A 25,064-nucleotide genomic window follows, 5' to 3' on the forward strand; every position below is an offset into this window, starting at 1 on the left:
ATTAATGAACATGAAAGTAAAGCCCCTCTGACGAGTTCATGCCAATTTGACTTATTTTCAAGTTTTGCAGGTCAATCATAGGTCAACTTATATGCATTAAATTCTTGAATATTTAACCTTAACTGACAAAAGTACAAAGAAAAGATTTTCAATACTTTACTAACCAACTTAATTGTATTTTGTAAATATAAAATAGAATTTGATGCCTGCAACACACACAAAAAAAGTTGGGACAGAGGCAAAATAAGACTGAAAACTTTATAGGGTATTCAAGTAAACACCATTTTGGAAGACTCTACAATAAGCAGGTTAGGTATAAAAGAAGCATGCACCAAAGGGTCAGTCTTTGCAAGCAAGGATGGGCTGTAGCTCACCCCTTTGTGCTAAAATTTGTGAGAAAATTATTAGTCAATTCAAAACGAACATTCCTCAGTGCAAGATTTTAGGGCTTTCTAAATCTACAGTACATAATATTGTGAAAAGATTCAGGGACTTCGGAGATCTCAATGTGTAAAGAGTAAGGTCAGAAAATACTGTTGAATTGTGGGTGGTAAAAAGAGCCACTGGACTTGCTTGAAGATTCTTGAAGACGTTTCACCTCTCATCTAAGGCTACATCCACACAACAACGAGATTAAAAAAAAAATATATATATATATATATATATATATATATATATATATATATATATATATCGCGTCCACATGGGCAACGGATCAGTAAAATATCAGGTACATATGGCAACGCAACGCTTGCTGAAAACGATGCAATACACATGCCACACCTCTAGGTGCGCTGTAAGACGGTCCCATCGGAGACACCACAACAATAGAAGTAGTAAGGACGCATGCGCATAAACTATTATGCGCGAGACTTCATATTAGCCACAAAGTCAGAAAAATCTGTTCGTAAAATTACGTTATAATGACCAAATACAATGAAAAGTATTTTTCCAGTTTCACCTGTGAAAGGTAATCCTATGTGATTCTCGTTTGGACGGCAAACCTGTTGGTACAGTTAAATGCAGCACATGAATGAGGCATCTTTATTCTCCGCTTTGACCCATCCAATATGGCGGCGAGGATGACGTATGATTCTACACGGAAGGCGGCGTCTTTAATGGTCCGGAATAAATTGAATGCTACACGTTGATGGATTAATTTGTTCTTCTATGCCCTTTTTGAGGAATGTATTGCAGGACTTAAACCAACATCTGAAGAGGTGAGATCGCTCCTTTTTTTCCCCTATTTTTGCTGGCGGGATTGACTCTCTCTCTCTCTCTCTCTCTCACTTTGCACCATTACACAATATTCACAGTGAAAATATTTTGTAAGCGCGTTTCATGAACCAAGTTATAGGATTTGTTGACAACTCGCATTGAGTTCGTTACACTTCTACCCGGCGTGAAGCACATGTGGTTGTGACGTCATCGTAAACAAATCCGTTCTACTCATCCAGACGACTTCGCAATGGCGCCGTTGCCAGATCTTTCCACTCTGGAACCCGTTCTCAAAAGATTTCGTTTTGGGGCACCCAAAACGCCGGTGCCGTGTGGACGCCAGGCCGAAACGATAAACAATTTTATCAGATTCACCTGAATCCGTTGCCGTGTGGACAGGGCCTAAAAGGCTTCTTCAGTTCTGTCTGACTGATAGGGAGTATCTGGTGTTTATCCTCTCATGGGTGAAAAGCAATCCTAAGGTGTCGTTGAGTCATCCTGTGGGTCACTGGGGGCTGGGTGTGAACGGCCTAGAGGAGTCGTTGGGGTGTGTGGCAGCGGGGGCGTGGTCAAGCGCCGGTCTGTGACAGGAGGGCGGAGCCAGGGAAGGTGAGTGGCAGAATCGCTACACCTGACGGTAGTTAACCTGTGTTTTGTGTGTTTTCCCAGTAACCGCTCCCTATTTAAGGAGGCAGAGAGAGAGCAGAGGGAGCGCAACCCGGGACCAGAGCAGAATGTGCGTGTGTGTGTATGTGGGCTTACACGGCATTTAAAACTGAAAAGTTGATTAATAAATAGCCTTCTCTGCCTCTAAGCGTTGTCCTGCCGTCCTCTGTGCTCCACCCACACTTTGCAAGCGCTACAGTGGTGTTGAAACCCAGGAAAAGGTGGAGCACCAACTTTGCAGCCCCATGGAATCCTCCCCGTTCGCGGACTTGGTCCATGCCCTCGCCACGGCTCAGCAGAGCCAGCACCAGGCACTCGTCACGCTCCGAAAGGAGCAGGAGCGACGCTTCGAAGCCCTGGTGCTGGCCCAGCGGGAAGATCGAGAGGCGTTCCGGCATCTCCTCGTGTCGGCGGGGTCCGCCAGCGCCCCGGCCGCGGGCCCGTCTCCCCTCACCATGACCAAGATGGGCCCGCAGGACGACCCCGAGGCGTTTATCACCTTGTTCGAGCAGATCGCTGAAGCCTTGGGGTGGCCGATGGAGCAGCACGCGGCGCGCCTCCTCCCCCTCCTGACGGGAGAGGCGCAGCTGGCCGCACTACAGCTCCCCGCCGACCGCCGGCTGGCCTACGCTGACCTTCGCCGGGCCGTCCTCCAGCGCGTGGGGCGCACACCCGAACAACAGCGCCAGCGCTTCCGCGCGCTGCGGATGGAGGAAGTCGGCCGGCCATTCGCGTTCGGCCAGCAGCTCCGGGACGCCTGCTGGCGGTGGCCGAGGGCCAACGATCGCGACGCTGAGGGAATCATCGATCAGGTGGTGCTGGAGCAATTCATCGCCCACTTACCAGCCGGAACCGCGGAGTGGGTCCAGTGCCACCGCCCGGCGTCGCTGGATCAGGCCGTAGGACTGGCGGAGGATCATTTGGCGGCAGGACGGCTGACGACGCCGTCTCTTCTCTACTCTTCTCTCTCTTTCTCCCCCCAGTGGTGGCGGTGGTGCGGATCCCCGACGCGCCAGAAGCTGCCCTCGATCGGGCCGGAGCGTATCACATACCGGTGAGTGTACAAGGGGCTACATATCAGGCGTTGGTGGATTCGGGTTGCAATCAGACCTCGATCCGCCAAAGCCTGGTGCAAGACGAGGCATTGGGGGGAGCACAGGGGGTGAAGGTGTTGTGTGTGCACGGGGATGTTCACAGATACCCGTTGGTGTCGGTCCACATATATTTCAGAGGGGAAAAATCTATAGTGAAGGCGGCGGTTAATCCTCGCCTTACCCACTCTTTGATTTTGGGGACTGATTGGCCGGGATTTCAGGGTTTAATGGCACGCCTAGTAAAGAGTGGGTCCTGCCGGTTGACAGGGGAGGGTCCCGGTGTCGCTTTGGCTGGAGCTGCGGTCGCAGAGCCGTCTACGTCATCTCCGCGACAGAGTGAGGAGCCGCCGGCTCCTCCTCTTTCTATTGGGGAATCCCTCGTGGATTTCCCACTAGAACAATCGCGAGACGAGACTCTGCGACACGTGTTTGACCAAGTGAGAGTAATCGATGGTCAAACGCTCCAGCCGAACGCCACCCCGTCCTTCCCCTATTTTTCCATTTTGAAGGATAGATTATACCGAGTGACGCAGGACACTCAGACGAAAGAGCGAGTCACCCAGTTATTAATTCCAAAGAGCCGCCAGGAATTGGTATTCCAGGCGGCTCACTTTAATCCCATGGCTGGACACCTCGGGCAGGATAAGACACTAGCCCGAATAATGGCCCGATTCTATTGGCCGGGGATTCGCGGCGACGTCCGTAAGTGGTGTATGGCGTGCCGCGAATGCCAGTTAGTAAACCCAGCGGCCATTCCAAAAGCGCCCTTGCGCCCCCTACCATTAATCGAGACCCCGTTCGAAAGAATTGGGATGGATCTCGTCGGGCCATTAGATTGGTCAACACGAGGGTACCGCTTTTATATTGGTTCTGGTGGACTATGCAACGCGATACCCGGAAGCGGTGCCTCTTCGCAATATCTCAGCATGCAGTATTGCAGAGGCTCTCTTCCATGTCATCTCCCGGGTTGGAATCCCGAAAGAGATTCTGACTGACCAAGGCACCTCGTTTATGTCACGAACACTGAGCGAACTGTATGGGCTACTGGGTATTAAGCCGATCCGCACCAGCGTTTATCACCCGCAAACGGACGGTTTAGTTGAATGGTTCAATCGCACCCTCAAGAATATTATCAAAAAATTCGTAAGTGAGGACGCACGTAACTGGGATAAGTGGCTCGAACCCTTGTTATTTGCAGTGCGAGAGGTCCCCCAAGCCTCCACGGGGTTCTCCCTGTTTGAATTATTATATGGGCGTAAGCCGCGCGGCATCTTGGATGTACTGCGGGAAAATTGGGAGGAGGGACCTTCACAGAGCAAAAACGAAATTCAGTACGTCATGGACCTGCGCGCAAAACTCCACACGCTCACCCACCTAACTCAGGAGAATTTGCGGCAGGCCCAGGAACGGCAAGCCCGCCTGTACAACAAGGGCATGCGCCTTAGAGAGTTCACTCCGGGAGATAAGGTACTCGTCCTGTTGCCCACGTCGAGCTCCAAATTAATCGCCAAGTGGCAAGGACCCTTTGAGGTCACACGGCGAGTCGGGGACGTCGACTATGAGGTTAGGCGAACGGACAGGGAGGGGGCACTACAGATCTACCACCTCAATCTGCTGAAACTCTGGAACGAGGAGGTCCCCGTGGCGTTGGTGTCGGTAGTTCCGGAGAAGGCGGAGCTGGGGCCGGAGGTTCAAAAAGGGACATTGGCATCACGTACCTCTCCGGTCCCCTGTGGAGACCACCTCTCCCCGACCCAACTCACGGAGGTCGCCCAGTTGCAGGGCGAGTTTTCGGATGTGTTCTCGCCCCTGCCCGGTCGCACTAACCTCATAGAACACCACATAGAGACGCCCCCGGGGGTGGTAGTGCGCAGCCGCCCTTATAGACTACCCGAACACAAAAAAAAGGTGGTTCAGGAAGAACTTCAGGCCATGCTCGAAATGGGCATCGTCAAGGAGTCCCACAGTGACTGGAGCAGCCCGGTGGTCTTGGTTCCCAAGGCCGACGGCTCGGTCCGGTTCTGTGTGGACTATAGAAAAGTCAACGCGGTGTCTAAATTCGACGCGTACCCAATGCCTCATATTGATGAGCTGCTCGATCGACTAGGCACGGCTCGCTTTTACTCGACACCTGGATTTGACGAAGGGATATTGGCAGATCCCCTGGACTCCATTATCCCGGGAGAAAACGGCCTTTTCTACACCGTTCGGCTTACACCAGTTCGTCACACTTCCGTTTGGGCTGTTTGGGGCGCCCGCTATGTTTCAGCGGCTGATGGACCGGGTCCTCCGGCCCCACGCCACCTATGCGGCCGCTTATTTAGACGACATTATCATTTATAGTAATGACTGGCAGCGGCACCTGCAACACTTGAGGGCCGTCCTGAGGTCGCTGAGGCGGGCGGGACTCACTGCCAACCCAAAGAAGTGTGCGATTGGGCGGGTGGAAGTATCTGGGCTTCCACTTGGGCAACGGGCAGGTGCGTCCCCAAATTAATAAGACAGCAGCGATTGCGGCCTGCCCGAGGCCCAAGACCAAAAAGGGGGTGAGACAGTTCCTGGGGCTGGCTGGCTACTATCGTAGGCTTATACCTAATTATTCGGACGTCACCAGCCCGCTGACTGACCTCACTAAAAAGGGGGCGCCAGATCCGGTCCAGTGGACAGAGCAGTGCCAGCGGGCTTTCTCTGAGGTAAAGGCTGCACTGTGTGGGGGGCCACTTTTACACTCCCCTGACTCCTCTCTCCCTTTTATGTTACAGACGGATGCGTCGGACAGAGGGCTGGGGGCCGTTTTGTCCCAGCAGGTGGAGGGGGAGGATCGCCCCATCCTTTACATCAGTCGGAAGCTGTCAGTGCGTGAGGGGCGCTACAGCACGATCGAGAAGGAATGCCTGGCGATCAAGTGGGCGGTCCTCGCCCTTCGTTACTACCTGCTGGGGCGCCCTTTCACCCTCTGTTCGGACCACGTGCCCCTCCAGTGGCTCCACCGCATGAAGGATGCCAACGCGTGGATCACCCGTTGGTATCTGGCACTCCAACCCTTCAACTTCAAGGTGGTCCACAGGCCGGGGGCGCAGATGGTCGTGGTGGACTTCCTCTCCCGTCGGGGGGTCGGCTGCAGGCCGGACGGGCGCCCGGCTTGAGTCGGGTGGTGGGGGTATGTGGCAGCGGGGGCGTGGTCAAGCGCCGGTCTGTGACAGGAGGGCGGAGCCAGGGAAGGTGAGTGGCAGAATCGCTACACCTGACGGTAGTTAACCTGTGTTTTGTGTGTTTTCCCAGTAACCGCTCCCTATTTAAGGAGGCAGAGAGAGAGCAGAGGGAGCGCAACCTGGGACCAGAGCAGAGTGTGTGTGTGTGTGTGTGTGTGTGTGTATGTGGGCTTACACGGCATTTAAAACTGAAAAGTTGATTAATAAATAGCCTTCTCTGCCTCTAAGCGTTGTCCTGCCATCCTCTGTGCTCCACCCACACTTTGCAAGCGCTACAGGGTGATCAATGGATTGCTGGATCTCTTGGTCCTCCTGTGAGTCACTCAGTGCATTTACATGCACATAGAGAAAATCGAATTTCTGCCATTGCTCGTCTGAAATCGAAGTTCTAAATGGCATGTAAACACCTTAGCTAGGCTGAAATTGAACCGAACTTGATTTCTCGTAATCGAGCTACACGACCTAGATTATGCCATTTTTGCCGAGCTACTTAGTGCATGTCAACCCTATCGAGCTACGGAGTCGAGCTACTTACTTCAGCACTGCCCCTTCCGGAAGTGACGAGTGACGAGACCACAAGCGGGAAACACAACAGCCTCGGTCGGCATGACACTTCACTTTAGCCGCCCACTTTATTAGGAACACTTCTGTTCGTACATACAAACTACAAACACTCTTCTTAGAGTTTAGAGTTTATTTTATTTTTAAAAGGGATAGTGTACAAATTAAACATTATCCTTGTGGTAAGGACCGATGTCTGTACCAGGTTATAGCAGTACATGCTAATTTCCGCCTGTAGTCCCTTTGTTTATACTCTTGAATAGCTTTTCATGACGACAACCGGAAGTGTACCAACACGATGGGGCGTGTAGCGCCACCTGTGGCTCGGGTGCACAATGCACCTCACTCAATAGCTCGATTTCACAGTATGCATGTAGGATTGGATTTCTCTGGCACCCCTGCTGGGGACCCTTTGCTCGATTACCGACAGCAGCTCGATTTGGATGTGCATGTAAACGTACTGATTGAAAACAGCTTGGTTTTGGTGTGCATTCAGTTGTCTGGAAAGTGTGCCAAGGACTGCATTGTAGGTGGCTGATAAATGATGTTTTAGACCAGTGTTTCCCAACCTTTCTTGAGCCATGGCACGTATTTTACATTTGAAAAATCCCACAGCACACCACAAAAAAAAAAATGCCACACACACACAAAGCCAACCGGGGGGGGTCTGGGAGGGATACCCCCCAGGAAAATTTTGAAAAATAAGGCCTTACAAACCACTTCTCCTGCAATCTGAGCTGTAGTAGATAAAAAAAAAAAGTCATCTTTTTTTATACATTTACATGAAAATATGTTTCAAATCAATAGGAGTATTGTTTGAATTCAAAATAAAATCACATTCTACATTCAAGGGTATGGTTATAATTTATGATCAACAAAAATGAGAAACTAAATTCGCATTAAACTTAAGTTCTATTAATTATCAAAATGTTCATATATTAAATAAAATTTCTTAGGGTGACTGACCTTTTCTCCCTATGTCCTCATTAGTTGCATATGATTTCTTCAAAAGGTCTTTTGAAATATTTAAGTTTTCAAAACTGTCAGCATTAATTCAGATTTACTGACTATCATATACATGTTCAATGTATTAAATCAAATGAATGCTAAGTTTATGGGATAATGTCTATGTACACTTTATACAATTATTTATTGTTCACAGTCACTTCTCATTTTCATTTGATCATTTCGATGACTTCTTCAGCTTTTTGGCCAAAGACAAAAGCTTGTCGGTCCTCTCTTTTGTAAGAACTGTTATGATTGGCTATCATGCTCTCGCCATCGATGTTTTGGCCAATTACATTGTAGATGACACGTATTCTACCGCGAGACTAAAGATGGCGAAAATGTAGACATGTAACATCATCGTAGGAATGAATTACGCTTGAGTATCATGAAGGAACATACCCCAACCCCCCTCAATAAATGAAGAAAAAAATCTCAATGGATTTTGCAGAATATAAAAAAACCATAAAATACATATCTATATTGGCAGCATGTAAAAAACTCCGGTCACTATACGTCGCTGGCATAGACGAACGAAGACAAATTATTTCCAGTAAATAAATAATTTTCGGAACAATTAAGTGAAATTGGATAATCTCTCACGGCACACTGATGTGCCGCAGCACAGCGGTTGGGAAACACTGTTTTAGATCACCACCTCTGTTCAGTGATGGCCGTTCCAGGTTAACAAAAATGGCTTCTTCAACTCCTCACTCATACCAACGATCCTCTCTGGCTAAAATGCATACGCTGCAATCCTGGGATGAGTGTCCTTTGTTGTTAAGATGAAGATAGACCGCAGAGTCCTGACCTGAGGAACTGGCTCTCCTGTGTTGAGCCATGCACCTGTGAAGCGGTTGTTTAGTTTCCCCAATATACGAGACCGTGCATTCCTCACTGCACTGAACTGCATACACTATGTTGTCCTGTTTGTGTCTGGCTATTCTGTCCTTAGGGTGGACCAGTTTCTGCTTCAGGGTGTTACTGGGTCTGAAATGTACCGGAATGTTGCGTTTGTAGAAGATCCTCCTGAGTTTCTCAGATAGACCAGAAATGTAGGGAATGGCAATGTTCTTGCGTTTGTTCCTGTTATCCTCCTTGTCCATTATGTTCCGTTTTCTGCTCTTGAAAAAAGCGCAGTTGGGATACCCACACTTCTGAAGTGCTTTCTTGATGCGATTCTGCTCCTTCTCTTTTCCCTCTACCGTTGTAGGAATGTTCTGAGCCCTGTGTTGCAAGGTCCTAATAACCCCCAATTTGTGTTCCAGTAGATGGTGTGAGTCGAAGCGTAGGTACTGGTCTGTGTGTGTGTGTGGGTTTCCAGTAGACCTCGATGCTAAGGCTTCTGTCTTGTCTAATGTGTACATCACAATCCAAGAAGGCTAGATTATTTCCACCCACAGTTTACTATGACCTGGATGACTGAGAATCTTCACAGACAAATCCTGTTGAATGTGTGTGACCTTCGAGCCCTCATGCAGCACTGCCTGAGAAACCATAATGTTCACGTGACAAATAATATAAACGTCACATGAGCTCGGGAGTACTTTGGAAAACCGTAGTCACTTAACACAGTCCACCACTGCATCCAGAAATGCAACCCAAAACTGTATTACACTCCGAGGAAGCCATTCATCAATTCTATGCAGAAACACCACTAATTTCTCTGTGTCCAAACTCATCTCCGATGGATGGAAACACAGTGGAAATATGTGCTGTGGTCAGAGGTGTCCACATTTCAGCTTGTTTTTGGGAAAACCAGATGTCGAGTTCTCAGTGCCAAAGGTGAGCACGACCATCCAATTTATCATCAGAGAAAGGCGCAAAAGCCAGCATCTGTGATGGTATGGGTGTGTATCTATGCCTACAGCATGGGTGAGGTGTGTGCGCACGCGAAGGTACCATTGATGCAGAGGCGTATATTGGGATTTTAGAGAGGGGTCTGTCTCAGAAACTGGGTCCTGTAGGGGTACCCCACTAAATATACTCAGTCAATAAACTATACGGTTTTGAATGGTGATGTTGGTTTTAATTTGAAATAAAATGATGAAAGAAATAATACAGATAAAACTAAATCTTTGATGTGAATACTCTGTTCAGAATTTGGCAAAAAAAATTCTGCAAATTTGTGGAAAAATGGCAGCTTGATCTAGGACATGATAAATGGTTGACTCCATCGCATTCCCTTAAAAAGGTTGTTGTCCACTGAAGTCTACAGTTATCACTAATTGTATTTCACGTTGTAACTTTATAAACCTAAGGATTGGTGCGCTCACAGAATAATCATAACCGTAATAAAACATCATGCAAAATATTTGATCACCATTATAACTCCGGGGCGGCACGGTGGTGTAGTGGTTAGCGCTGTCGCCTCACAGCAAGAAGGTCCTGGGTTCGAGCCCCGGGGCCGGCGAGGGCCTTTCTGTGTGGAGTTTGCATGTTCTCCCCGTGTCCGCGTGGGTTTCCTCCGGGTGCTCCGGTTTCCCCCACAGTCCAAAGACATGCAGGTTAGGTTAACTGGTGACTCTAAATTGACCGTAGGTGTGAATGTGAGTGTGAATGGTTGTCTGTGTCTATGTGTCAGCCCTGTGATGACCTGGCGACTTGTCCAGGGTGTACCCTGCCTTTCGCCCGTAGTCAGCTGGGATAGGCTCCAGCTTGCCTGCGACCCTGTAGAAGGATAAAGCGGCTAGAGATAATGAGATGAGATGAGATTATAACTCCATTTTCCGCATACCCAAAACCAATATGATCATGTGTTTTGATCTAAACGGAAAGCACCAGGGTCAAGGTCATTAACTCACCAAAAGTAGTAACTTAAAATCATTACGCCATATAAAAAATTTAGTTATAAATCTGCGATTTTGTTTTTTAAAACGAAAGCTGAAAGTTAGGTATAGAATAAGTTTCTTACAGAATATGTTACAATGGTAGCTGGTCTTGTATGAATTTCTGAGCTATAAAATGAGTTATGGTCCATTTTTTACCATAGCGTGATTTGTGCATGGGGAAGGACACAGGGCTCTACAGTGCGCACATTTCACTCGCATTTGCAAGCAAATTTTTCGGCATGTGAACGACGAAAAAAAAACCCACGTGCATTCATGCGAGGACTTCTTGCGGCCAACAATTTAGGAAAGCACTGATCATAGACGCGACGAGTTTAACATTCTAAAATGTATCAAATGTTAAACTGCAAAGTATGTAAATCCAGCGCTGGATAGCCTACCTAATATAGTGTAACGGGTAACGGCCTGTATTGTTGTAAGTGTGTGTGTTCAGTGTTGTGTACGTGCATGTGTGTGTGTTCTGCCTGCGCCTTGCTCCCTGTCTGTAGTTGCGTGCATTGCCTCTGTCTTGCACTGCGGTGGTTCCCACGGTAGCCCGGGGGGGTGAAAAAGTTACTTTTTTTTTTTTGCCGTTCTGCCATGCTAGTGCGTTTTACCGGGACATGAGATTTCAGCATTTTTATTCTTCTCGGTCTGTAGCTTGAATAAGTTTAGGCTACTGAATAACACTTTCAGTTAAAGTTGAGTCTGGTGCTTTTGTGCTGATGCTACAATAGCCTACTATCACAATAAATATCCCCCATAACATTTCCCGTTTTCTACTCATCTTTCTGTGATTGCCCCTCTTTCCCACGGTTGTATGTTGTGGGTGTGGCATTAGGTGGGAAAAGTGCTTTTTAGGGATTCATCAGATCATTCAACTGAGAGATAACAGAGCTGGTTCGGACCGAGGTGAGAAATATATTCGCTATGCAGAGAATAACGGCGTTTTTTAAAAGCAATGATGGTGGAAACAAGAATAAAAGAACGGACGAGGAAGAAAGTGTAGTAAAGAAAGCTAGAACGACAGGATTAGGTGCGGGAAAATTATATAATGAGATGGAAAGCACACACCCCAGTGCAAACATTTAGATGGGAACATACAACACAGCAGAAAAACAAATAATATACAGTATATACAAATGGTGCATATCACAACACAGCAGAAAAACAAAGAATATATATACACAACTGGGCGTGTTGAGTTGCAGATGTTAATTGCACATTAGTTATAGAAACTCAGTTCAGCTACAAAACTCAGGATATTGCACTGTATTTGGTATTGCATTGTATTGGGTATGGATGTAAAAGTGTAGAAATATAAAATATACAAAAGCTATAAAAACTAAAAAGTTGCTCTGTGAGGTGGTACTGTAATAAGTATTGCACTGTATCAGGTAAGTGTGAGAATATTGTCCTTTTAGGTCCTTGTTGGTGCATTGTTGCACCTGCCGAAAGTGGCATCAGTCAGTGCATGTAATTAGCCTTTTTCACATTACGTCACTTGCAGAAGAACCTCACATCCGTTTTCAGCCTTTTGAATGGAAGAAGAGGCGGCATGCTAATCTGCTGGCTAACAAGTAGCAACCATAGAAAGTCCGTAAACTTCCTTTCCAAAACAAGGCAGATACGTGACTGGAATGGTCGCTAACAATACGTAATGATAAACAACAATGCGCAATATTATTATCAATCTTATCTGTGAATGACAGTTTTGTTAACATATGTTGCCGCCGTATACCTCTTCTTCCATTCAAAAGGCTGAAAATGGATACGAGTTCCCCTGCAAGTGACATAATGTGAAAAAGGCTAATTGTTCAAGGTGGTTATGGCCTGTGGGAAAAAACTGTTTGAGTCTGTTGGTCCTTGCTTTGATGTACCTGTAACGCCTGCCTGAGGGTAGCAAGTCAAAGAACTCGGAGCCAGGGTGGGAGCTGTCCTTGATGTTGCTAGCTCTGCTGAGCTCTGCTCTCTGTTTGGCTACTGTTTGCTCATTCATTCAGTTGTTAGTTATTCATTTGTTTGTTCATTCATTCATTCGTTCATTCATTCTCAATTCAAATCAAATCAAGTTTATTTGTACAGCGCTTTTAACAATAAACATTGTCGCAAAGCAGCTTTACAGAATTTGAACGACTTAAAACATGAGCTAATTTTATCCCTAATCTATCCCCAATGAGCAAGCCTGTGGCGACGGTGGCAAGGAAAAACTCCCTCAGACGACATGAGGAAGAAACCTCGAGAGGAACCAGACTCAAAAGGGAACCCATCCTCATTTGGGCAACAACAGACAGCCTGACTATAATATTAACAGTTTTAACAGGTATAACCCTCAACTGTCCTCATGGGGCCGTCCTTCACAGGAGTGGGGCGATAAAACTCCGACCAGACACAGGGCACCAGGATGGACCAAGCAGGTCCGAGGGGCAGAAGAGGCCAGCATCTCAATCCCAGGATCAACATGTAACTCAGAGGGACAGATGGGGGGGGAAGAGAGAGAGAGAAAGAAAACACGTTGTTAGGTATGCCCTAAAAATGACAAGTATTAAATCTGTGTGGTAGGCTCGCAGAGATGAGAGTCTTTACATCAGGCATAACACACAATGGCATGTTAATATGGTAAAAAATATATCATGACCTGCTCTGGCTGGATGCTTGATTGGGTGATGGGAGCACACTCCTCAGCAATGATGAGATGCAGATGGGACCCTTAGGCCTGGCCAAGACAATTCAGTTACATTTCACCGGGTCTGGGACATGCGACAGAATGTCTGACGGCCGATTCCCTGCAGGCTACGATAGCCAGTCGAGGTCCCCACCGTCTCCACCAAAAGATTTCCTGTTGACTCCATGTAACTCAGAGGGACAGATTTGGGGTGGGGGGGGAGAGAAAGAAAACACAGGTGGTTAGGTATGCCCAATGTCACCTGAATAAGTAGGAACAGTATACATATTGCACCGAGTACAAGCAGGGACTCCGGCAACTAGCTATGACAGCATAACTAAAAGGAGAGAGCCAGAAGGTAACACAGGCATGAGGGAGCCCCGGGACATAAAGCAGCAGCCACTACACCGTCAACAAACTCGAGTGAGCAAGCGAGTGGGGACTGACAGCATCCATACATCCCAGTTTACCAAAACACTCTATGTCTGAGGACCCTCCAGATCTACTCCTTTACCTCATAAACACCATTAACAAAAGGCTTGACTAAACAGATATGTTTTCAGCCTAGACTTAAATGCTGAGACTGTGTCTGATTCCCGAACATTACTTGGAAGGCTGTTCCATAACTGTGGGGCTTTGTAAGAAAAGGCTCTGCCCCCTGATGTAGCCTTCACTATACGAGGTACCAGCAGATAGCCTGCACCTTTTGATCTAAGTAAAAAACCTTTTGATCTAAAATTCAATTTTGCATTTTATGTGTTGGTGTGTCTAAGGTTTGCGCTGCAATAAACCTTTAAAATGAAAACCTACTTGTGCTTGTGCCCCCATTTTTTTTTCCCTGTGCTCCTAAAATTTTTAACTTAGGAGCACGTGTGCTCCTGAAAAAAAAAAGTTAGTGTAGAGCCCTGAGGACACACATTAACAATTTGCATGTGTAGAATGGAATTTTCCACTCCAACAGTTAGAAGTTGATCGTGCTTCCATTTACGGTCTTTCTGTTACACGAGTGATCTGTTCGGACGTTATCACTGAAAAGGTGAGTTTTGAGAGTTTTTTTAAATTTTGTTTTAGCCTTGCAGTATAAGGCAGTAGAATGTTTCTTTTTCATCTTACTTTATTTTGTAATGTTTGCGTATTTTTGGCCAATATTTTGCAACCATGGTCAATTTAGATCGAACTATTGGTAGAATCTACGGCCAATCATTTTGACCCGCCCCCGCCTCACGCTCCGCCCGGTCGGTAGTGATGTCCCGTTGCTCGGTACAGTCGCTGTTCTTTTACCACCGCCATTATTCTCATCTTTCCAGTGTGTTCTTGATTTTTCGATTGCGTCCTATTTCACCATATCAAATACCCAAAATGTATCCTATTATTCATATTTAAGTGAATAATCAATTCCTTCATCATTACTTGGGTTAAAAATGCCAAGTTATCAAAAAAAGGAAATTTATTCAATATTTTCACTCATCTGTGAAGGAGGGACTTTAATTCTTCATGATGCAGTTATTTTATATGTAAATCAATTTTAAAAAAAAGCATTTGAATTGTAAAAAAATAAATATATATATATTCCACAGTGGAGGCCAGATTAAGCAAGATGCTATCTTTATTCTTATTAAACATGACAAAAGAAACATTGAGTGTTAGGTAAATGCAAAAAAAGAAAAAAAAAACAGAATTAATTTTTTGATCATATTTATTTCATTGGGACAATGCCAGGCCTCATTCTGCATGGACGACAACAGCATGGCTTTGTAGACACAGAGTGAGTGTACTTGACTGGCCTGCTGCCAATCCAGATCTCCAATTGAGAATGGGTGGCGCATCATAAAGAGGACAATCGGACAACGACGACCACAGATTGTTGAGCAGCTGAAGTCTTGTATCAAGTAAGAATGGACAAAAAAATTGCAAAACTGCAACAATTAATATCCTCAGGTCCTATCCAATTAAAAAGGGTTATTAAAAGGAAAGATATAATACAATGGTAATTAATAGGGGTGTAACGGTATACAAAAATCACGGTTCGGTACGTACCTCGGTTTTGAGGTCACGGTTCGGTTCATTTTCGGTACAGTATGGGAACAAAATGCAAAACCATTTTCTTCCTCAGCACATTGTTTATTAAACCATAAAATTGTCAATATACAAAAAGAAACAGTAAATAAATTCAAAGTGCTGCTTGGTACCAGTAAATTAAATGAAATATTCTCAAATGATTAACCACCAATGTTTGAAATTAAAAATAATTAATTCCTTTTAAACAGTAAACAAAAGTTTTCAACATGTAAAGTGCAGCACTCAGTTCCAGTATTCCAGTAAGCAATTTTACTCCATCTTCATATTTTTTGCGAGGAAAATAAGTTTGTCCACATTGTCCACTGTGAGGGCAGATCTGCTGGCAGTTACAATGTCCCCAGCGGTTGAAAATACCCTCTCGCTAGGGACCGAGGTAGCAGGAATGGCAAGGTAGCACTTTGCCAGCTTGGCAATGAGGGGATATATGGGCTCATTGGTCTTCCACCATAGAAGTGGGTCTGAGTCTACTGAGATACTGCTCACTGCCTTGTATGCAGCAACCTCTTCTTTGACCAGCTGCAAAGTATCCTTGTCTCTTACCCGAGTCTGGAAGAGCTCACCAAACAGTTCGGCCATCGCTGACCTCTTGACTGGAGGAGGTGACTCAGATGCCTCTGGGTGTCCTGTGTGTGTGGATGAAGCGGCTGCTGCTGTCCCTTTGGCCTCCTCATGCTGTAAAATAAATAAAAGTACAAATATTTTTAATACAAATAAACTTAGCAAGTATTTGTTTAAAAAATTGTGAAAGGTATTTTATGCACATTATTATTATTATTATTATTATTATTATTATTATTATTACAATGCCTCTTCTTCCATGGCCACAATCTCGGCGATGAGGCTGTTGTAGATCCTGTCACGGCAGGCATCATCCACATGAGGAAGAGGTTTAAACCTTGGGTCAAGTGCTGTGCATTTGTGGAGGAAGTCTTGACAAGAAGAGTACCTGTCCTCCAGGTTTTCCCTGATTGCAGCCTTGACTTGGGTCACTGTGGTGCTGTCCCCATCATTTGGCTCCATAGAGTGGAGAACTGTGTCTTTGAGGGGCAGGATCATGGATGCTGAAGGTGTAGCTTCGGCGCTTATGAGTGTTGAGAGTCTTTAATGGCTTCAGGACGACAATTACTTCCTCAGCCATTTTCACCTCTTGGTCAGACAAGGTGCTGATTTCCTTTTTCTTCAGAGCCTGTTCTGTCGGTGCCATGTAGACTGCTGCCTGTTGCTCCAGGTATCTTTCAAGCATGTCATAACCTGAATTCCATCGGGTGGTCATGTCCTGAATAAGACAGTGTTTCGCCAGACTAAGCATCTCTTGTTTGCGCTCTAGTATGTGTGCAGCTGTTGGGCTACGGTGAAAGACACGACGCGTCTCACTTTACCTAGCAGTCTGGCTATTTGGTTGAGACCTGTTGCTTTCTGAGAGGCGAGATTAATGGTGTGTGCGAAACACCCAATTTGGGGGCCCATTCCAGCTTCAATCACGGCATTTACTATATTCCGGGCGTTGTCTGTTGTTACGGCAATTGTTGTTCCTGGCCTCTCCAATTTCCACTCCAACGCGGTCTCTTTCAGGCCAAGTTTACATTAGACCGTATCTGTCTCGTTTTCTTCGCGGATGCACTGTCCGTTCACATTAAAACGCCGGGAAACGGGAATCCGCCAGGGCCCACGTATTCAACCCAGTTCGTGTCTGGTCCGGTGCTGTGTAAACATTGAGGATACACGGATACGCTGTGCTGAGCTCTAGCTGACGTCGTCATTGGACAACGTCACTGTGACATCCACCTTCCTGATTCGCTGGCGTTGGTCATGTGACACAACTGCTGAAAAATGGCGCGGACTTCCGCCTTGTATCACCTTTCATTAAAGAGTATAAAAGTATGAAAATACTGCAAATACTGATGCAAATACTGCCCATTATGTAGTTATGATTGTCTTTAGGCTTGCCATCCTTCTACTTGCAAGTGGTAAGTGACTTGCGCATGCCCGATATGCACTGGGATCACACACACAGTGGCTCAGTCCCGAATCACTGCTCGTGCGCTTCACTCGCGCGCTCTGTGAGCTGCGCAGGGCCGGAGTGCGCACCCTCCCGAGGGCACTCACTGTTCAGGGCGGAGTGATTTGGAGCGCAGGATGCCTGCGGAGCCGAGCCGCTGAGGAGAAATTTACACATTACACATTTACACATTTCAACTTGCGTGTCGTCTAATTAGTCATGTGATTAGCGTATCCGCGTATTGGCGTTGCTGTGTGCACGCGAATCGTGTATTGGCGTTGCTGTGTGCACGCTAATCGTTTTAAAAACGTTAATCTGATGATCTGCTGATACGGTCTAATGTAAACCCCACCTCAGTCCCTCTGCTAGGTTTGCACTGGTGTGTTGTTCGTACATAGCCCTTGTTTGCAGGACGTGGCTAGCGATCTTCCACTCAGGGGTGATGTGATGGGCAGTCACTGTTATATAGCTCTTGTTAGCTCTGGATGTCCATCCATCAGTTGAGTGCTATTGCACATGCTTTTGATAAGTCTTCGATGACAGTAGCTTTGGTTTGTTCATAAAGGTCTGGAATGACTTTCTGGCTGAAATGTGGATGACTGGGGACTTGATAGCATGGTTCAGTCACCTTTAGCATGTGTTTAAATCCAGCATTCTCAACAACTGAATACGGTCTTAGATCCGATGCTATAAAGACGCCAGTGGATGCTGTTATGGCTTTAGCCCGATCTGAATTGCCAGGGAGAGGGTGCTTGAATGCAGAAGTCAGCTGCGTTTGCACTACGGTGTTTTTTTTTTCCTTGTCGCGGTAATCTTAGCACTTGGGTGGTGCCGTTTCAGGTGAGTTAGCATGTTTGACGTGTTGCCCGAAAAATAGCCAACCCCAGTAAAACAGTGTCGACATACCGCCTTTGTTTTGTCCTCTTGTCTTTCTCCGTTGCAGTATTTCACTGGGAAACCGAAGTGTTCCCAAACGGGAGATTTTAACAACAGGGGAGGATCTTCTAGCTCCGGTTGGTCGCTAGCAGTAGCCATAATGTCAAATCAGATACACCATTCTCTGATACAACACAAGCTGGCACCTCGCTAAAGTTTTTTGAAGAGTGGTTGGGAAAGGCTCGTCTGATTGGTTTGCTGTGCGAAGTGACCTCCACATGGTCACGAGCACGAATCACGAATGAGTTTCTTTATAAATATTAAAAAGAGTCTTCCCTTTACTACTCCAATCATGTACAGGTATCCTCATGAATATTAAAGAGCCACATGTAGTGGCAGCATATAAAAACACATAAACTGACTGTACTCGTTCGGTACAGCACTGTACCGTACCGAAGGTCTGTTTTCCAACGGTCCGGTACGAATACATGTACCGTTACGGGCCTACTATACATGCTCGACATGCAGCACAGATGAAATTTCAGTCCTCTCTGACCCATGGTGCAAACAGGCAATGCAATAAATAAAAATAGAATAATTGAAAAAACAAACAGTATAAACACTCTAGATAAGAACGAGACATAGACTAAACACTCAAACAGACAATATAAACAGTAAAAACACTCTAGATAAGAACTAGACAGACTAAACACACACATGTAAATTGGTGCAAATAAACAGTCAAGGGCACTTGAGGTATAGCAGGTAAACATGAAATAAGCAGTATAAACAAACTAATGGCTGTTAAGGTGAGGTAGTGTGGAATAGTGCAAATGAGCGAGGTAAAGTGAAATGTGCAGTCCCTGAGTTCAGTGTGTTAATGAATGTTGAGTGTGTGTGTGTTGGGGGGGACAGTGAAGGTGACATGTCAGATGCTGAAGGGGGGGCAGGGGGGAGTGCGAGCAGAATCTGTGGCAGGGGGCAGAGGGGGGAGGAGAGGCAGAACAGGGAGGGAGTTGAGCCTCCTGACCGCCTGGTGAAAGAAACTATCCTTGAGCCTGCTGGTTTTGGCCCAGAGACTCCGCAGTCTCCTCCCCGACGGCAGCAGACTGAAGAGGCTGTGAGATGGGTGGGGTCACCTGCAATCCTGATGACTTTGCGGGTGAGGCGGGAGTTATAAATATCCATTAGAGAAGGGAGAGAGACACCAATGATCCTCTCAGCTCCTCTCACAATGCACTGCAGAGTCTTGCAGCAGGACGTGCTGTAGAGTCTTGCAGCAGGACACGGTGCAGGTGCCATACCACACGGTGATGCAGCTGGTCAGGATGTTCTCGATAGTGCCTCTGTAGAATGTGTGCATGATGAGGGCCGGGACTCTTGCTCTCCTCAGTTTGCGGAGGAAGTACAGACGCTGTTGGGCTTTTTTGGCCAGTGATGCAGTGTTGTTGCTCCAGGACAGGTCTTCAGAGATGTGCACACCCAGAAACTTGGTGCTGCTCACCTTCTCCACTGCAGCACCGTCAATAGTTAGTGGTGCATGCTGGGTGTGCGCTCTCCTGAAGTCCACAACAATCTCCTTTGTCTTCTCCACGTTCAGACAGAGATTGTTGTCCTTGCACCACATGTCCAAGCGGCTCACCTCACTCCTGTAGATTGTGTCATCGCTATTGTTGATGAGACCCACCATAGTCGTGTCATCCGCAAACTCAATGAAGAGATTAGAGTTGGATGTTGGTGTGCAGTCGTGGGTCAGCAGAGTGAAGAGGAGGGGGCTCAGCACACATCCTTGGGGGGCCCCCGTGTTCAATGTGATGGTGCTGGAGGAGTTGCTGCCGACCCGTACAGCCTGTGGTCTCCCCGTCAGGAAGTCCAGCAGTCAGTTGCACAGGGAGGTGTTGAGTCCCAGCTGGTCCAGTTTATGAATGAGCTGCTGAGGAATGATTGTGTTGAACGCTGAGCTAAAGTCAGAATGCTGTTCATAGACGTACGAGTCTTTTGTCTCCAGGTGGGTGAGGGCTGAGTGGAGGGCAGTGGAGATGGCATTATCAGTCGAACAGTTGGACTGATATGCAAACTGGAAAGGGTCCGGGGGGGGCAGACTTGATATGCTGCATGACTAGCCTCTTGAAGCACTTCATGAGGATGGGAGTGAGTGCAACTGGGCGATAGTCATTGAAGCAGGAGGGAGACTGCTTCTTCGGGACCGGGATGATGGTAGTGGCTTTGAGGCACGTGGGGACAACAGCCTGGCTCAACAAGATGATGTTTGTAAAGACATCTGTGAGCTCCTCGGCACAGTCTCTCAGGACACGACCAGGAATGTTATCAGGACCCGGGGCTTTCCATGCATTTGTCATCCTGAGAGCTCTCCTCATGCTGTCAGAGGACAGCGTCAATACCTGGTCGCCGGGAGGTGGTGGGGTCTTCTGTGCCGTGGTGCTGTTATCTGCCTCAAAGCGAGCGAAGAAGTCGTTCAACTGATTCAGCAGAGATGTGGAGTTGTCACAGGTCTGCGGCGAGGGCTTGTAGTCTGTGATGGTCTGAATCTCCCGCCACAGGTTCCTGGTGTCTCTGCTGTCGTTGAAATAGTCAGCAATGTACCTGGAGTACTGTCTCTTGGCCACCCTGATGCCTCATGGCAGGTTGGCCCTAGCTGTCCTCAGGCCCACCTCATCCCCAGCTCTGAAGGTGGCATTCCGAGCCCTCAGGAGCCTGTGGACTTCCCCTGTCAGCCATGGCTTCTGATTGGCCCGAATGGAGATGGTTCTGGTGACCGTAACGTCGTCCATGCACTTCCTCATGTAGGCAGTGACTGTCTCCGTGTACTCCTGCAGATCTGTGATGTTGTAGGGGGCTGCCTGTCTGAACATGCTCCAGTCAGTGGTGGAAAAACAGTCCTGGAGTGCCTCTGAGGACCCCTCTGGCCACACACGTACCTGCTTTGTAGCTGGTTTGGTGACTTTTTAACCAGCAGCCTGTATGCTGGCATTAGCATAACAGTGGAGTGATCTGAGGCCCCAAGGTGGGGGAGGGATAGGGCTTTGTAGGGGTCTTTACGCATGGTCCACATTGTCCAGAGTATTGTTTCCATGTGTGGGAAAGTTGATATGTCCATAGAGTTTTGGAAACATGCTCTTGGGGTTTGCATGGTTGAAATCCTCAGCCAGGATGAGGAAAGCATCTGGGTGGGCTGTCTGCTGCTCACTGATGTGTTGATGGAGTTCATTCAGTGCTTCACTCCTGTTGTTATTGGAGCCGGGAGGGATGTATAATGCTCGGCAGGTAGAATGGCCAGCACTTAATAATTATAAACTCCACCAGTGGTGAGCAGTGTTTGCAGACCACGACAGCATCACGGCACCAGGCATCACTGATGTAAACACAGAGTCCTCCACCATGAGTCCCCCCCCCCCCCCCCCCCCGACTAGCACTCTGTCTGACCGGTAGCATGTTAGCCGGGCTAGCTGAATGGCACAGTCCGGGACGCTGTCATTAAGCCATGTTTCCACAAACACGAGGACACAACACTCACTCACAGACAAAAGATGAGCGGAGCAGGCGGATATAATCCAGCTTGTCCAGCGAATTCCTATCTGAATTGCGGTGTGCCTTGCAGAATGGTAGTAGGAACCATTTTCATGATGGTCTTTGGTATGACCTGAACACAAGTAAACTCAGGATCTCCCGGTCAAGAGGTAGACACATGAAGAGGTAGATAGGTACTTTCCTATCTTTGGTCCCACTAAGGTGGCATAGTGGTGCAGTGGTTAGCACTGTCGTCTCTCAGTAAGTAGGTTCTGGGTTCGAACTTGCCAGTTGACCAGTGCCAAGTTTGCATGTTTTCCCTGTCCATATGCATCTTTTCTGCAAATGGGATTTTGTGATTATAGGCAATTCTTCAGGAGAGATGCCAAAATTATTAAGATTGCCTTAACTTGTCACCTCAGTGATATTGCTAAAGTATGGAATCCAAGGCAAAATGTACGGAAAACCATATTTAAAAATCATCATCCCAATTATAGCAATGTTGCTTCAGAGAAATCTTGGTTTGAATTTTTAGAAATTAAATTTTTTTGATGTAATTCTGTGACTGACTTTTCTTTCCTCATAAAATATTTTGCGTTCAGAGTTAAACATACCCAAATTTTCTATGCTTTTTTTTTTTTGGGTGAAAAGATATCCCGTACAGCGTGGTATTTTTATTTAATACCATTATCTTGAGTACTGCAATGAAAAAGGTTACCATGTTTTGCTGGAAATGTAATTCTGTTACTGAAGTGTGTGTGTGTGTGTGTGTGTAATGTATAAATAAATAAAAAGCACAGTGGTGCTTGAAAGTTTGTGAACCCTTTAGAATTTTCTATATTTTTGCATAAATACAACCTAAAACATCAGATTTTCATACAAGTCCTAAAAGTAGACAAAGAGAACCCAGTTAAACAAATGAGACAAAAATATTATACTTGGTAATTTATCTATTGAGGAAAATGATCCAATATTACATATGTGAGTGGCAAAAATATGTGAACCTCTAGGATTAGCAGTTAATTTGAAGGTAAAATTAGTCAGGTGTCTTCAATCAATGGGATGACAATCAGGTGTGAGTGGGCACCCTGTTTTATTTCAAGAACAAGGATCTCTCAAAGTCTGATCTTCACAACACATTTGTGGAAGTGTATCATGCCACGAACAAAGGAGATTTCTGAGGACCTCAGAAAAAGCGTTGTTGATGCTCATCAGGCTGGAAAAGGTTACAAAACCGTCTCTAAAGAGTTTGGACTCCACCAATCCACAGTCAGACGGATTGTGTACAAATGGAGGAAATTCAAGACCATTGTTATCCTCCCCAGGAGTGGTCGACCAACAAAGATCACTCCAAGAGCATGGCGTGTAAAAGTCGGCGAGGTCACAAAGGACCCCAGGATAACTTGTGAGCAACTGAAGGCCTCTCTTACATTGGCTGATGTTCATGAGTCTACCATCAAGAAGACACTGAACAACAATGGTGTGCATGGCAGGGTTGCAAGGAGAAAGCCACTGCTCTCCAAAAAGAGCATTGTTGCTTGTCTGCAGTTTGCTAAATATCATGTGGACAAGCCAGGTGGCTATTGGAATAATGTTTTGTGGACGGATGAGACCAAAATCGAACTTTTTGGTTTAAATGAGAAGCGTTGTGTGGAGAAAGGAAAACGCTGCATTCCAGCAGAAGAACCTTATCCCATCTGTGAAACATGGTGGTGGTAGCATTATGGTTTGGGCCTATTTTACTGCATCTGGGCCAGGACGGCTTGCCATCATTGATGTAACAAAGAATTCTGAATTATACCAGTGAATTCTAAAGGAAAATGCCAGGACATCTGTCCATAAACTGAATCTCAAGAGAAGGTGGGTCATGCATCAAGACACCGACCCTAAGCACACAAGTCGTTCTACCAAAGAATGGTTAAAGAAGAATCAAGTTAATGTTTTGGAATGGCCAAGTCAGAGTCATGACCTTAATCCAATCGAAATGTTGTGGAAGGACCTGAAGCGAGCAGTTCATGTGAGGAAACTCTCCAACATCCCAGAGTTGAAGCTATTCCGTATGGAAGAATGGGCTAAAATTACTCCAAGCCAGTGTGCAGTCAAGTCATTGGTATCACACTTTTAACAATAAACATTGTCGCAAAGCAGCCTTACAGAATCCGAGCGACTTAAAATATGAGCCAATTTTATCCCTAATCTATCCCCAATGAGCACGCCTGTGGCGATGTTGGCAAGGAAAAACTCCCTCAGACAACATGAGGAAGAAACCTCGAGAGGAACCAGACTCAAAAGGGAACCCATCCCCATCTGGGCAACCACAGACGACATAACTATAACATTAACAGTCCTAACATAGCTTTGTTGATGCTATCAACCCCCCCAGCAACAGAAACCTGAGTGCAAAACCATTCACGACAACCGCAGCCCTGAAGTCAGCAAGTCAACCGCAGTCCCCAGCCACAAAAGCACAACTGCAAGAGTCCAGAGCATCCTCCAGGTGCGACCCCCAACTGTCCACATGGGGCCGCCCTCCACAGGAGCGATGCGATGAGACTCCAACCAGACACAGGGCACCAAGATGGATCAGGCAGGTCCGAGGAGCAGAAGAGGTCAGCAGCTCGATCCCAGGACCGACATGTAACTCAGAGGGACAGATTTGGGGAGGGGGGGAGAAGAGAGAGAAAACACAGGTTGTTTGGTATGCCCAATGCCACCTGAATAAGTAGGAACAGTATACATATTGCACTGAGTACAAGCAGGGACTTCGGCAACTAACTATGACAGCATAACTAAAAGGGGAGAGCCAGAAGGTAACACAGGCATGAGGGAGCCCCAGGACATAAAGCAGCCAGCCATTACACTGCCAACAAACTCGAGTGAGCAAGTGAGTGGGGGACTGACAGCATCCATACACCCCAGTTTACCAAAACACACTATGTCTGAGGACCCTCCAGATCTACACCTTTACCTCATAAACACCATTAACAAACGGCTTGACTAAACAGATATGTTTTTAGCCTAGACTTAAATGCTGAGACTGTGTCTGATTCCTGAAGACTACTTGGAAGGCTGTTCCATAACTGTGGGGCTTTGTAAGAAAAGGCTCTGCCCCCTGATGTAGCCTTCACTATATGAGGTACCAGCAGATAGCCTGCACCTTTTGATCTAAGTAGGCGTGGTGGGTCATAGAGGAGCAGAAGTTCACTCAGGTACTGTGGTGCGAGACCATTCAGTGCTTTAAAGGTCAATAGTAGTACTAGAGCTGGGCGATTAAATCGATTTTATCGATTAATTCGAATTTACAGTTAAGGACAATGTGTTTTTATGAAAATT

The 25,064-nt window shown here is 46.5% G+C and overlaps 1 protein-coding gene across 11 annotated transcripts in view; it reads left to right on the forward strand.

Moving 5' to 3' along the window:
• LOC132872214 (probable E3 ubiquitin-protein ligase HECTD4) overlaps positions 1–25,064 on the forward strand; it is an 868,395-nt gene that overhangs the window by 20,524 nt on the left and 822,807 nt on the right. The gene's annotated exons all lie outside the window — the stretch shown is intronic.

The sequence above is a fragment of the Neoarius graeffei genome, chromosome 24 (genome assembly GCF_027579695.1).
Source record: "Neoarius graeffei isolate fNeoGra1 chromosome 24, fNeoGra1.pri, whole genome shotgun sequence".
In the NCBI taxonomy this organism is placed as follows: Eukaryota; Metazoa; Chordata; class Actinopteri; order Siluriformes; family Ariidae; genus Neoarius; species Neoarius graeffei.